Raw genomic sequence first — 15,619 nt, forward strand, 5'->3', positions numbered from 1 at the left:
CCCACCAATTCCGGACACATTACCATTTTAAAGTACAACTTTACAGATCTGTTTTTCTACATTCACATATGTGTAAATATTTCAAAACTAGGATCACACTGTATGTATTCTTTTGCAATGTGTTCTTATTTAACTCGTTGTATTGTGGACTTTTCATGTCAATAAACATTTGTCTATTCCAGTGGTTCTCAAACTTGAGGATGCATCAGAATCACTTAAAAAGCTCGATAAAGGCCCAGCGCAGTGGCTCATGCCTGTAATCCCAGCACCTTGGGAGGCTGAGGTGGGTAGATCGCTTGAGGCCAGGAGTTGGAGACCTGCCTGGCCAACATAGCAAAACTCCATCTTTACTAAAAATACAAAAATTAGCTGGGTGTGGTGGCGTGCACCTGTAATCCCAGCTACTCGGGAGGCTGAGGCTTGAGAATCCTTTGAACCCTGGAGGTGGAGGCTGCAGTAAGCTCAGATCACACCACTGCAGTCCAGCCTGGAACACAGAATGAGACTCTGTTTCAAAAAAAGAAAGAAAAAAAAAGCGCTTGATAAAGCACAGGTTGCTGGTTTCCACCCACCAAGTCTCTAGTAGTTCTAAGTTAGGGTCTGAAAATTGCATTTCAGACAAGGTGATTTTTTTCTTCTTTTTTGTTGTTGTTTCTCGAGACAAGGTCTTGTTCTGTCACCCAGGCTGGAGTGCAGTGGTGTGATCATGACTCACTGCAGACTTGACCTCCTGGGCTCAAGTGACCCTCTCGCTTCAGCCTTCTGAGTAGCTGGGACTGCAGGTGTGTGCCACCACGCCTGGCTAATTTTGTTTATTTTTTGTAGAGACAAGGTCTTATTATGTTGCTTAGGCTTGTCTTGAACTCTTGAACTCAAGCCATCGTCCCCCCTTGGCCTACCAAAGTGCTAGGATTATAGGTGTGAGTGAGCCATCACCACCAGCCAAACAAGGTAATGTTGTTGCTACTGGTCGGGGGGGCACACTTGGAGAAGCTTGAGTCATCTATTAATAGATCATTAGGCAATATAATTTGTGGGTTGTCTATTGGTTTTTTGGAGACAGTAAATGGAGATTTTGTAACAAGGGCTTGATACACAGTGATAGGGTAATAATAAAATTGCAATTTATCATTTATTTCATGGTAACAATTTGAGGACTGAATAAAATGTTTTGGGACTAAAATTAGATATTCAATAAATAATAAGTAAATGGGCCCCAGGCATAGCACTGAAAGCGCTGCCTAGTGTTCGTAAGTGCAGGAAGGCTGTGACGTGCCTTACAGAGAGAAAATGTGTGCTAGATAAGCTTTGTTCAGGCATGACTTACAGTTCAATGTGAATGGGTCGACAATCTTGTACATCTAAAAAGGAAGGGGACATTTCCCAATCCGGTGTGACACTGCTCCAGAAAGCGCTAAAGTAACATCTATAGTGCATCTTAGATCTACGAATAAGATGGAAGAGTGGCTAAATGGGTGTATTCATGAGATGATGACAGATTAAAAAAAAAAAGCATAATGGACAGCATTGCTGCGAGGCTGAAAGCCAAAGAATTTTATGGAAAAGTGTTAAACCCTTTGTGGCTAGTGCTGACTGGCCCACACATTTCAAAAGGCGATGAGGCATGGAAAAATGTTAAACCTGTGGGAGGGGTAGGTTCTGCAGATCAGAATGCTGTGGAACAATTTTTTAAATGTTTGCTAAGTGTTCTATGGGAAAAGGGTTACTGGAAGAGACGATTTTCAACCCTGGTGAGAGTGGCTTGTTTTACAAGGAAGTTGGAAAATGAACCTATAGAAAGCAAATGGCATTTCAATTGACAAAAATGTAGTGACCAGAGGTTCTCAGGAGCCTAATCTTATATTTCCCCTTATAACAGTAGTTCAATATTCACTAAGTTAGTGTTTGCTATGAGTTTATAGAACATAACTACCATGAATAATAAGAAGTGATCATACCTGGCTGGCTGCGTGGTGGCTCATGCCTGTAATCTCAGCACTTTGGGAGGCCGAGGTGGGAGGACTGCTTGAGCCCAGGAGTTCAAGACCAGTCTGGACAACATAGTGAGAACCTGTCTCAATTAAATATATGTGTACATGTATATTTCTTTTTTAAAAAAGAATTAATCATACCTGGTTCACCCTCATAGATTTTAAAACATAAGATAAAGCCCAGACGTCTGTTTGTACCAACACTTTTATTTGATTTTGAAGCAGTCTAGTATTTGAAAATTATTTGTAATATACTGTATCTAGTTTCCTTATATTTCCAAAAGCCTGTAATATTGTCCATAGGTATCACTGTCCTTTTTTTTTTTTTTTTTTTTTTTTTTTGAGACGGAGTCTCACTCTGTCACCCAGGCTGGAGTGCAGTGGCATGATCTCAGCTCACTGCAACCTCCGCCTCCCAAGCTCAAGCGATTCTCCTGCCTCGGCCTCCTGAGTAGCTGGGATTACAGGCACGCATCACCACACCAGGCTAATTTTTGTAATTTTAGTAGAGATGGGGTTTCACCATGTTGGTCAGGCTGGTATCGAACTCCTGACCTCATGATCTGCCTGCCTTGGCCTCCCAAAGTGCTGGTATTACAGGTGTGAGCCACCATACCCATCCAATAATATTTTTTTTTCCTGAGTTATCTGATGGGGGACTCCTTGGCCTGCCTCACACAAGGATTGTTTTTAACCTCCTGTGATTGACTAGAAAGGAAGTAGGCTGGGTGACATTTTCTCTTTTTAACACTGGTTGATTCCTAAGAGAAATCACATCTGCTTTTTGAGACATCCTACATTCACCCATCCATCTTTTCACTCATCAGATTTAAGTCCCATACGAGCAGCAATCATGAATATTTGGTTCACCAAGGTAAACCTGTACCTAGTCAATAATTTTCACATAGTAAACACTCTGCCCAATATAAGACAGGCACTGCGATGGAAACGAAATTATTCCTATAAATCAAGGGTTCTCAAGCAGGGATGATTTTACCCTCCAAGAGACATTTCACAATGTCTGGAGGCATCTTTATCACAAGATGGTGCATTGGGGTGGGGTTGGGGTTGCCACTGGCATCTAACGGGTAGAGGCTAGGGATGCTGCCAAACATTCATAATGCACAGGACAGCCTCCACCCCCACAACAAAGAATTATCTAGCCCAAAATGTCAATAGTGCCCAGGTGGAGGGAAATGTTCTTAAATGGCTGTAACAATTAGAGTAGGCAATTTCTCATCCTCTGACATCACACTCCAGGCAGATTCAACTGTTAAGTGACAGAGCAGTACTGAATCATGTCTCTCCCCACAGCCCACCTACCACGCAAAGTTATGAGGACAGATTCCTGGGGAAGGCTTTCCTCTCTCCTGTCCCACTGGTTTGTTGTTGCCCTCCTAAGTCAAAAATGCATACTATTTTTTTTTTCAAGTTTTTGCACTCATTCTCTTCCCTATTTTCACTCTCCATCCCTATTTCCTTGTTTGCACTTCATGCAAAGTGGAGTCCAGCTTCCTAGGAAACAGGTGTACCCTGACCTCCCTCATGCAGTTTCTAGAAATGGCTTGGGAAAGAATGCAGCTGGAGACCCACAAAAGTGCACTGTCTCTGGCTCCTCGTTCTTTCTTCTCTTCTCCTGGTGAACAGAAGGAACTTCGACCTGCCTGAGCCCGCAGCTCTGTAACCACACATGAGGGATTAGTCCACCCACCCTGTTATTTCTGTCACATGCTTAGGCAGTGAGGAAAGGACATTAGATTCCTAAAGATCAAATTTCCTGAACAGAAATATTTGTGGGCAGGAAAAAAACCTGACAGGACACTTTAATTCAGGTGCGGTGTTTAGTTTTCAGTAAGGTTTTATTTCACAGGGAGAATAAAGACAAGCTGAATTCAGCCAAATTATAAAAGGTTATCAGTAAGTCTATATTTTCCCCCTCGATTGTTATGATTTCTATTTGAGGAAAAAATATCTAAAATTATTTTTTTCCCTTAAGAGTGGTTACTCAAAATTAAGCAAATTAATTGACTTTATCGATTTATTAGGTTGCTGCCAAAGTAATTGTGGGTTTTGCCATTAAAAGTGGCAGCAACAGCTGGGCGCGGTGGCGCACACCTGTAATCCCAGCACATTGAGAAGCTGAGGTGGGCAGATCACCTGAGGTAAGGAGTTCAAGACCAGCCTCGCCAACACGTTGAAACCCCATCTCTACTAAAGACACAAAAATTACCCAGGCGTTGTGGTGCATGCCTGTAGTCCCAGCTACTAGGGAGGCTGAGGCAGGAGAACCACTTGAACCCAGGAGACAGGGGTTGCAGTGAGCTGAGATGGTGCCACTGCACTCCAGCCTGGGTGACAGAGCAAGACTCCATCTCAATAAATAAATAAAAGTGGGGAGGTAATATTGGGGACAGGAAGGGTAGAGGGTATATGACAATATGGAAATTCTCTGTACTTTTCACTTAATTTTGCTGTGAACTTAAAACTGCTCTAAAAAATAAAGTTGATTTTTTAAAAAAAAAATCACACATATGTGCACAAGTAAGTTCAATGTCCTATTTTAGATGATGGTGATTAATTCTGTCTAGGATACTGCGGAAGCCAGAGAAAAGAGTGGACATTTATGCAAGGCCGTGGGGGACACAGAAGGTCAGAAAAGAGCTCATAGGCCAGGCGCAGTGGCTCACACCTGTAATCCCAGCACTTTGAGAGGCCGAGGCAGGTGGATCACTTGAGGTCAGCAGTTCGAGACGAGCCTGCCCAGCATGGTGAAACCCTCTCTCTACTGAAAATACAAAAATTATACAGGCGTGCTGGTGGGCGCCTGTAATCCCAGCTACTCAGGAGGCTGAGGCAGGAGAATCTCTTGAACTCGGGAGGCAGAATTTCCAGTGAGCCAAGATTGCACCACTGCACTCCAGCCTAGGTGATGGAGCGAGACTGTCTCAAAAAAAAACAAAAACAAAAAAACAAACAGAAAAACACCAAAAAAACCTCATGGAGGTGGTGATATCTGAGCTGAATGTTGAAAGGTGAGGGTGTTCTAGTCTGAAAGCCTGAAGAAATACGTTCTAGCAGACTGCAGTGTGAATTAAGACCTTTTCTGATGGAAGTGCTTAAAAAAAAAGTCACTCTCTCTTAAACAATAAAATGTATTGGATGATATAAATGAACAGGCTTGGGCTCAGCTTGCTCCAGGGCTTGCAGGACAGCCCCATGACATAGTTTGTATCTCCCCATTTCTCCTCAGTGTTGGTTAATTCTCCTGCTTCCTGTAAGAGAGTGCAACAATCCCAGCACCTTCTTACTCTCAGTTCACATTAAGTGGGGAGAATGCAAACAGGCTGAAAGTGAGGGAAGAGACTGTTTCCCCAGGCTACTGTTTTATTAGGTGGATGATGAGTAGATACCAGGAGTAAAAACTCCAAATGAGCACGATTCATGAAGACGTGAAACAGCATCATGTGTGGTCCAGGAATGGGTAGAGCATCCTATACAATAAGGAAGACTGGAGAGGTGGTACTGAGGCCAGATCATGGAGTCTTCTGTGCACCATTTGAAGAAATCAAGATTTTTATGTTTTTTTTAGGCAACAGGGAATCTTTGAAAAAGTTTATGCAAGAGTGTGCAATTATCAAATTTTCATTTCTGATAGAACTCTGACAGTGGGAAGATACTGTGTGACTTGGCCAAATAACTTGTCCTTTCTAAGCTGCTTCAGTGTCTACATTTGTATAATGTGGACAATAATAGTGCCAACACCATAGGATTATGGCGAACTTTAATGAGACAGTATTTGTAAAATGCTTAGGACAGTGCTTGGCATTTAATGAGAGCTAAATATTTGCTGCTACTAATATTGTAACTATTGTTATTATTGTTGCTGTTGCTATCAGAGTGGAAGAGTTTGAGATAGGAGGCATGGAGGTGACAGGCAAAACCATCTACACCGCACAGTTTACTATCTTCATAAGCAGAACTTTCTTATTCCAGAAGCTCTCACCCTGGAGGTAAAATTTGCAAATAACTTCCTTTTTTACTCTAGGAACATCTTCAGAGTTACATCAATAAAAAGCAGTTTATACTCCAAGATTGTTTGAACCCTTTGCCTCAAAATCCTCACTTTGCTATGTCTTCTAATCTTAAACTATTTAATCATGATTATTTGCCAAGACCCCACATTGTCAGACTCACCTTAGTCAGAATCCAAAACCTCCTGAACAGTGTGATTGGGTCGTCCTCTCACCGAAATGTTACCAAGACTCTGAAGACGGAGCTCTCTGTTACTGCAGTGAGCAATAGACTCTGCTTTGTCTTATGACCAGATCGTTTTGGTGGTATTTTCAGGAAGCCGGCATTAAAGAGCAGGCAGCTCAGAAACTGGCAATGGTCCAGGTGAGAGATGGTGAGAGATGAACAGGGCGTGATGACAAGACAGGAGCATGTGAATGGAGTCACTGTGAAGGAGAGAGGCCTTAGTACCTGGGTATGAGGAGACAGGAATGTTCAAGGACACTGTTCAGTTTGGCAGCTTCAGTACCTGGATAGACTGTGGAAGGATTTTCCAAAGTAGAAGCTGCAAAGTTTGTTAGGTATAATTCAGGATATGTGTTGACGTGTGATAACGGGAACCAGCTTTATTAAACTTATGCTGATTTCTAACCATCCACCAAGACCTCTTCAGAGGTAGGTGACTGGCTGCGAATAGTTTGGGTTAGGCTTCTCAGGTTCCATAAGAGGATGTCCTCCAATGCCCTGCTCAGTTATGATTCCCTTCTTAATCAGAAACTTCGCCTATTGGTGCACAATACTCTAAGTGTGAGTGTATCCCCTGTGTGTGGCTAAGCCTATTTGTGGCTCCCCTGTTCTTTCCCTTTGCCTGTGTACAGGCACATTTCTGAATTACTAATGCCCATAAAATATAAATTCCATTTTAAAGCACTGATGTATATTATACTGGATATTTAGGGGGAAGATAAAGATGGGATGACTAACTTATTCTGATTTTAGTATCCCAAATCCAGTATCCCAGAAACCTCCACAGTCCAGGGTAAATTGAGGTGATTGATCACCTAAGATAAAGGAGAAGGTTAAAACCACCCTTCAAATCTCCTTTCATTGGGAAGTTTATAGCAGTAAATACTGAACAAGCAACAAATATTGAGGCCAAGCATGGTGGCTCATGCCTGTAATCGCAGCACTTTGAGAGGCTGAGATGGGAGGATTGCTTGAGCCCAGGAGTTTGAGACAAACCTGGGCAACATAGTGAGACCTCGTCTCTATAAAAATTAAGAAATTAGCTGGGCATGGTGGCATGTGCCTGTGGTCCCAGTTACTTCGGAGGCTGAGATGGAAGGATCACTTGAGCTCAAGAGGTCGAGGCTGCAGTGAGCCATGATCACACCACTGTGCTTCTACCTGGGCAACAGAGCAAGACCCTGTCTTAAAAACAAACAAACAAAAAATCAAAAAACTTACGTTAAGCAAAATGAAATATCTCAACTAAACAACCTAACTTTATACCTCAAGGAGGTAAGAGAATAATAGGCTAAGCCTCAAGTTAGCAAAGGAAGAAAATAACAAAGATTAGAGCAGGAAAAAATAAAGAGAAAATAGAGACTATTATAGATAAACAGTAGAAAAGATAAATGAGACTAAGAGTTGGTTTTCTGAAAAGAGAAACAAAGTTGACAAACCCTTGGCTAGACTAATTTAGGAAAAAAGAGAATTCAAGGAAAATTTTAAACTAAAGAAGAGACATTACAACTCATACCACGGAAATTCAAAGGATCATAAGAGACAACTATGAATAATTATATGCCAATAAATTAGATAACTTATGAGAAATGAACAAATTACTAGAAACATACAACCTACCAAAATTAAATTATGAAGAATAGAAAATCTCAACAGACCAATAATGTAAAAGGAGATTGAATCAGTAATCAAAAATCTCCCAAGAAAGAAAAGCCAAGGACCAGAGAGCTTCACAAATATTTAAAGAAGGATTAATATCTATTTGTCCCAAACTCTTTCAAAAAAAATTGAAAAGGTAACACTTCTAAAACTCATTTTATGAGAATAGCATTGCCCAGATACTGAAGCCAGACAAGGACACTACAAAACAAGAAAACTATAGGTCAACATTACTGATGAACATAAATGTAAAAATCCTCAACAAAATACTAGTAAACCAAATTCAACAACACATTAAAAGGATCAGACATCATGATCAAGAGGGATTTATCATGAGGATGTGAGGATGGTTCAGTGTACCCAAATCAATAAATGTGATATACCATATTAACAGAATGAAGAATGAAAATGATGATCTCAATAGATGCAGAAGGAACATTTGAAAAAGTTAAATATTGTTTTGTGATTAAAAAAACTCTCAATGAATTAGGTATAGAGGGAATGTACCTCAAAATAATAAAGACCATATATGGCAAGCCCACAGCTAACATCACACTCAATGGTGCAAAGCCGAAAGTTTTTCTTCCAAGATTAGGAACAAGACAAGAATTTCCAATCTCACCACTTCTATTCAACATACTACTGGAAGACCCGGCCAGAGCAATTAGGCAAGAAAAAGAAATAAAATGCATCCAAATCAAAAAGAAAGAAGTAACATTGTTTCAGTTTGCAGATGACATGATCCTGTATATAGAAAACCCTAATGACTCCACCAAAACGCTGTTAGAACTAGTAAACAAATTTAGTAAAGTTGCAGGATACAAATATTATTAAAATGTCCATACTACCCAAAGCAATTCATAGATTCAATGCAATTCCTATCAAAATTCCAATGACATTTTTTATAGAAAAAGAAAAAGCAATCCTAAAATTCATATGCAACCACAAAAGATTCTGAATAGCCAAATTAATCTTGAGGACAAACAAAGCTGTAGGCATCCTACTACCTGATTTCAAGGTTTATTATAAAGCTATAGTTATCAAAACAGCACAGTACTGGTGTGAAAACAGATGCATAGACCAATGGAACAGAATAGAGAACCCAAAAACAAATCCATGCATTTAAGGCCAACTCACTTTCAACCAAGGTATGAAGAACACACAACAGGGAAAGGTCAATATCTTCAATAAGTAGTACTGGGAAAACTGGGTATACAAATGCAGAAGATTAGACTGGACCCTCATCTTATGCCATACACAAAAGTCAACTCAAAATGGGTAAAAGGGCCAGGTGTGGTGGCTCACGCCTGTAATCTCAGCATTTTGGGAGGCCAAGATGGGCAGATCACTTGAGTCAGGAGTTCAAGACCGGCCTTGCCAACATGGTGAAACTCTGTCTCTACTAAAAATACAAAAAGTAGCCAGGCGTGGTGGCAGGCACCTGTAATCTCAGCTATTTGGGAAGCTAAGGCAGGAGAATCACTTGAACCTGGGAGGGAGGTTGCAATGAACCAGGATGGCACCACTGCACTCCAGCCTGAGCAACAGAGTGAGACTCTATCTCAAAAAAAAAAAAAAAAAAAAAAAAAGGTGAAAGACTTAAACATCAAACCTGAAACCCAATAAATTCTAGAAGAAAACATAGGGGAAAATTTTCTTGATAGTGGTCTTGGCAAAGATTTTATGATTATGACCCCAAAAGCCCAGGCAACAAAAGCAAAAATAAACATGGGGGACTCCATCAAACTAAAAACTTTCTGCACAGCAAGGGAAACAGTCAACAAAAGTAAAATGTAATCTGCAGAATGGGAGAAAATATTTGCAAACCATATATCCAATAGAGGGCTAATATCCAAAATATACAAGGAACTCATACAACTCAATAGCAAAAACCCCCAAATAATCCAATAAAAAATGGACAAAGGACCTGAATAAACACTCTTCAAATAAGACATACAAATGGCTAAAAGATATATTTAAAAACTGCTTGTCAGGCACAGTGACGCATGCCTGTAATTGCAGGACTTTGGGAGGCCAAGGGGGATGGCTCACTTGAGCCTAGGAGGTGGAGACTGCAGTGAGCTATGATCATGCCACCACTGCGCCCCAGCCTGAGTGACAGAGTGAGAACCGTTTTCTTAAAAAAACAAACAAACAAACAAAAAACTCAGTATCAAGAAAATGCAGCTTAAAACCACAATGAGAAATCATCTCACACTTGTTAGGATAGCTAGTATTAGTCAAGTAGTAACAACCATTGGCAAGAATGTGGTGGGACTGGGAACACTGTTGGTGGGATTGTAAATTGGTACAGCCATTATGGAAAACAGTATGGAGCTTCCTCAAATAACTAAAAATAGAACTACCGCATAATCCAGCAATCCCACTTCTAGGCATATATCCAAAGAAAATGAATCAGTATGTCAAAACGGTATCTACTCTCCACTCCCGTGTTCATTGATGCGTTATTCACAATAACCAAGACATGGAAACAACCTAAGTGTGTGTTGATGGCTAAATGGATAAAGAAAATGTGACACACAAACATACACATGCATGTACACAATGGAATATTATTTGGCCACGAAAAATAAGAAAATCCTGCTGTTTATGACAACATGGACGAACCTAAAAGTCTTTATGTCAAGTGAAATAAGCCAGACACAGACAAATATTGCACGACCCCACTTACATGTGGAATCTAAAGAAGTCAAACTCATAGAAACAAAGGTAGAAAGTTGGTTGCCAGGGGCTGGGTGGGGGGGATGGGGAAAATGGGGGATTTGGGTCAATCGGTACAAACTTTCAGTTATGAGGGAATAAGTTCTGGGGATTTAATGTACAGCATGGTGACAATAATAATAATAATACTTTATTGTATATTCATATTTGCTAAGGATCTTAAGTGCTCTCACCACAAAAAAGTTACCTATATGAAGTGATGGCTATGTTAATTGATGGTGGTAATCACATCACAATGTATATCAAAACATCAAGTACATCTTAATATATACCACTTTTATTTGTCAATTATACCACAATAAATCTGAAGAGGAAATCTCCCCTCTTTTCCTCAAGCTTCTCTCCATAGACTGCAGGCTCACTCACTTCCCTGCCTTCAGCAGAGTCCTTTCTGTCTTTCCAGTGGTACCTGCTCCTCTTACATTCCTTTGCAAAATCCCCTCACTTTGTATGTATGTATGTGTGCATGCACACATGCATGAGCACATGTGTAGTTACTGCATTAGAGAAACAACAGTCTACTGGAAAATACTAAACAGAGACTGATTTGGTTTGGCTGTGTCCTCACCCAAATCTCATCTTGAACCGTAGCTCCCATAATCTCCACGTGTCATGGGAGGGACCAAGTGGGAGGTAATTAAATCATGGGGGTGGGTCTTTCCAGTGCTGTTCTTGTGATAGTGAATAAGTCTCACAAGATCTGATTGTTTTATAAGTGGGAGTTCCCCTACACACTCTTTCTTGCCTGCCGCCATGTAAGACGTGACTTTGTTCCTCATTTGCCTTCCACCATGACTGTCAGGCCTCCCTAGTCATGTGGAACTGTGAGTCCATTAAACCTCATTCCTTTATAAATTACTCAGTCTGGGATACATCTTTATTAGCAGCATGAGGACAAACTAGTACAGAGACTGTCCCTGGAATTTGGGGGTTGACATCGTCATATGCTTTAAGTCAAAATGCTCCCCTCTCAAATCTCTTATGCTTTGAACAAGTGTTAAGACAGACAGAAGTTTGGTTTTTTTTTTTGAGACCGAGTCTCACCCTGTCATCCAGGCTGAAGTACAGTGGTGTGATCTCGGCTCACTGCAACCTCCATCTCCTGGGTTCAAGCAATCCTCCTGCCTCAGCCTCCCAAGTAGCTGGGATTACGGGCTTGTGCCACCACACCCAGCTAATTTTTGTATTTTTAGTAGAGACGGGGTTACACCATGTTGGCCAGGCTGGTCTCCCACTCCTGACCTCAGGAAATCTGCCTGCCTCAGCCTCCCAAAGTCTTGGGATTACAGGCATCAGCCACCATGCCTGGGCAGACAGGGATTTTTGAAACTCCCTCTGATAGCTTCTAAGCCCTGCTCTTCTCCTGCTTCTCCCCTTTCCCTGAGCCTGCCTTCCACCTGCCCTCATCCACTTGGTGCTTACTGCTCTCCCTCCTTTCTCTCCTCTCTCTCTCCACACACCCTTTGGGGTGGTTTCAGTAAGACTAGTGGATTAATTCTGTTTCTACCCCTTTTATTTCTCAATACATTATGGAATCTTGGCTCACTGCAACCTCTGCCTCCCGGGTTCAAGCGATTCTCCTGCCTCAGCCTCCTGAGTAGCTGGGACTACAGGTGCGCACGCCACCATGCCCAGCTGATTTTTGTAATTTTAGTACAGACAGAGTTTTACCATGTTGGCCAGGATGGTCTCGATTTCTTGACCTGGTGATCTGCCCGCCTTGGCCTCTAAAAGTGCTGGGATTACAGGCGTGAGCCACCGCGCCCGGCCAGCACATCTTGCTTTAAACAAGAAATACAGGCAAGGCGTGGTGGCTCATGCCTGTAATCCCAGCATTTTGGGAGGCTGAAGCGGGTGGATCGCTTGAGCTCGTGACTTTGAGACCAGCCTGGGCAGCATGGCAAAACCCCATTTCTATAAAAAAAATACAAAAATTAGCCAAGCATGGTGGCACGTGCCTATGGTCTGAGCTACTCTGGAGGCTGACGTGGGAGGATTGCTGGAGCCCAGAAAGTCGAGGCTGCGGTGAGCCGTGATCGTGCCACTGCACTCCAGCCTGGGCAATGGAGTGAGACCCCGTCTCAAAAATAAAGAGAAGATGTGCTGCACTCACAGCAGGCCAGGGTCTGGGGAAGAAGGTGGATGGTTAAAATGGTAAAATAGAGATGAATGGATCAGAGAAAAACATTTTTTCAAGCCGTTTATTATGGATTCATGCCTTTCTTTGTTCTTTTGTAAATTGGGCCAGTTTTTTATAAGTAGTGCCCATTCCCAAGGTTGTTATGGAGTGAAAGGAGGTAATACATGCAAAGTGCTTTGAACATGCAATAAGTAAATGCTCAACAAATGCCAGCTGTTGCCATGATTAGCACAGTGGGATTTGAGGAACATACTTAAAGGGGCATTCTCCTTTGAGTGGAGGGGCACGAAAAGCTTTCCTGAAGAGAAAACACATCTTTGCATCAAGTCAATTAAGGGAATTCTAACTGGGCCAGGAAGCGTTTACTAATGAGTCTAATGGCAAAGGAAGTAAATTATAAATACCCAATAATGTTTAAGCCAGTGATAATGGTATCCATGTTTTGCAGAAATTAAAACAAAATGAAAAACACCGGTTTCTATATCTTAAAGGTCAATAAACCTTCATATGAAATGCACAAAATTATCTAGTTAAACAAGATCCTCCTCCTGCACCAATACTGCTCATCCAAGTTACTCCCACTGTCATATGTTCGGATGGAGGCTGCTGGAGAGTATGAATCTTCTGGAGTCCTCCTGCTGAAGGGGAACATATGTTTCCCACTGGCATGCAGCTCAAGGAAACAGGCCACCCTCACCTAACAAGCAATTAAATCAACATGTATTGGGTATCAGAAAATGAAATTCCATAGATACATTCCAAGGAGCTAGAGGCAAAACCGCTGCCAGTCTAATCATCCTCAGCTCTTGTAGTCAGATGGACAGTGACGGTGGCCCATAGGATTGGTTATTCAGGCTACTGCTGCAAAAGGTTCTCTTCACTGTGGGTATACAATGGGGCTATCTTACAAGGTTAAGCAGAGTATAGGGCCTTGACACAGCTAAGCACTAATGGTTACATCTAAAACATTCATGTGAGTAGGTGAGAGGAGAGAAAGCATGGCTCCTTCCTTCCCTAAATAAAGGCCGGGGCTGGGGAGCATAAGACTCCCTAAGGCAAACCATATGTGGAAAAAGCTCCAAATACATATTTGGCAACAATTTTATGGAGCTGGAAGGAGTCATTCTCAAAATATGAAGATGTGACTTCAGGAAATTGTGAATGCTCCTTTCTGTTCAATACTTTTCATAATTGAGATCACATTATATGTAGTCTTATTTCTCAATATGGTCTCTCAAGTATCAAGGATATTTTAAAAAACCAAACACCAAAACTGGTAATTTGATACAGAAAAATTTTCTTTTAATCGTCTTTATTGAATTATAATTTTTCATATTAGCCATTTCTATTTCTTATTGTACTTCTATGAATTGTTATATCCTTTGTTCATTTTTCTCTTGGAGTCTTCATGTTTAAAAAACATGTTAGTACAAGGGAGTTGCGGGGAGTGACTATAAAGGGTACAAGGTTTCTTTTTGGGGTGATGAAGAGGTTCTAAAATTGATTATGGGCCAGGCCTGGTGGCTCATGCTTGCCACATGATCCCAACAGTTTGGGAGGCTGAGGTGGAAGAATCGCTTGAGCTCAGGAGTTTGAGACCAGCCTGGGCTACATAGTGAGAATTTGTCTCTATATTTAAAATACAAATAAAAATAAAATGGATTGTGGTAATGGTTATAATAAAAACCACTTAGATATACACTTTAAATGAGTAAACTGTATAGGTGAATTATCTCAATAAAACTGGTTTTAAATATTAGCATAAATCATTTCCATATTAAGGTATTAAGCCTCCCTCTTCCGAAATCTGTAGGCAAATGTTCTAATCTCATTTGCCTTTTACTTTCTCATATTCAGAAGATATATATTTTTAAATATATAATCTGCTCCTTAATGAATCTTATTGCTTTTATTTGGAAAATTCAGTCACCCATCCAAAGATAGTCACTAATATGTTCTTCTAGCTTATTTTCATTTTTCATTTGGATTTTGGTGTACATTATAAAGTCATAATCTAGTATTCTCCAAAAGTTTACCTTCCTTATGTTCCTAGGATTTTTGGAACATTTTATTTATACTCACATCTATTTCGGGGCTACTACTGCATTGGTCTAAGGGTTCAAATGTAAACTATTAGTACATTTTCACTATTTTTTAGCTGTGAAATATGGTTTTATATCTAGTATCTTAAGACTTCATTACTTTCCTTCCAAAATATTCCCATTCTTGCACATCTTTCAGATGAAATTTAGAATACTCTCAAGCCATTAAGAACATTAATAGACTTGCATTCAGTTAATTCATAAATAGAAGAAATGTTTAAAATATTTCATTTTAGGGCTGGGAATGGTGGCTCACGCCTGTAATCCCAGCACTTTGGGAGGCCGAGGCGGGCAGATCACCTGAGATCGGGAGGTTGAGACCAGCCTGACCAACATGGAGAAACCCCGTTTCTACTAAAAATACAAAATTAACCAGGCATGGTGGCACATGTCTGTAATCCCAGCTACTCCGGAGGCTGAGGCAGGAGAATTGCTTGAACCCAGGAGGCAGAAGTTGTGCTGAGCTGAGATCACGCCATTGCACTTCAGCCTGGGCAAAAAGATTGAAACTCTGTCTCAAAAAAAAAAAAAAAAAAATTCATTTTATCAGCTAGAAGCAGTGTATTTTTCCATCTATACAGGACTTCTGTTATCTTCATATAGTTCCTGCACACATGCTCAGTTTGTCTATAAATGTGACAAAGCTTGTTGCCACAACAAATGGTGATATACTACAATTATATCTTAAAGCTATCTTTGTCTATTAACTTTTGGATATCTGGATGTTT

Source organism: Nomascus leucogenys, chromosome 1a (assembly GCF_006542625.1).
Source record: "Nomascus leucogenys isolate Asia chromosome 1a, Asia_NLE_v1, whole genome shotgun sequence".
NCBI classification, from domain to species: Eukaryota; Metazoa; Chordata; class Mammalia; order Primates; family Hylobatidae; genus Nomascus; species Nomascus leucogenys.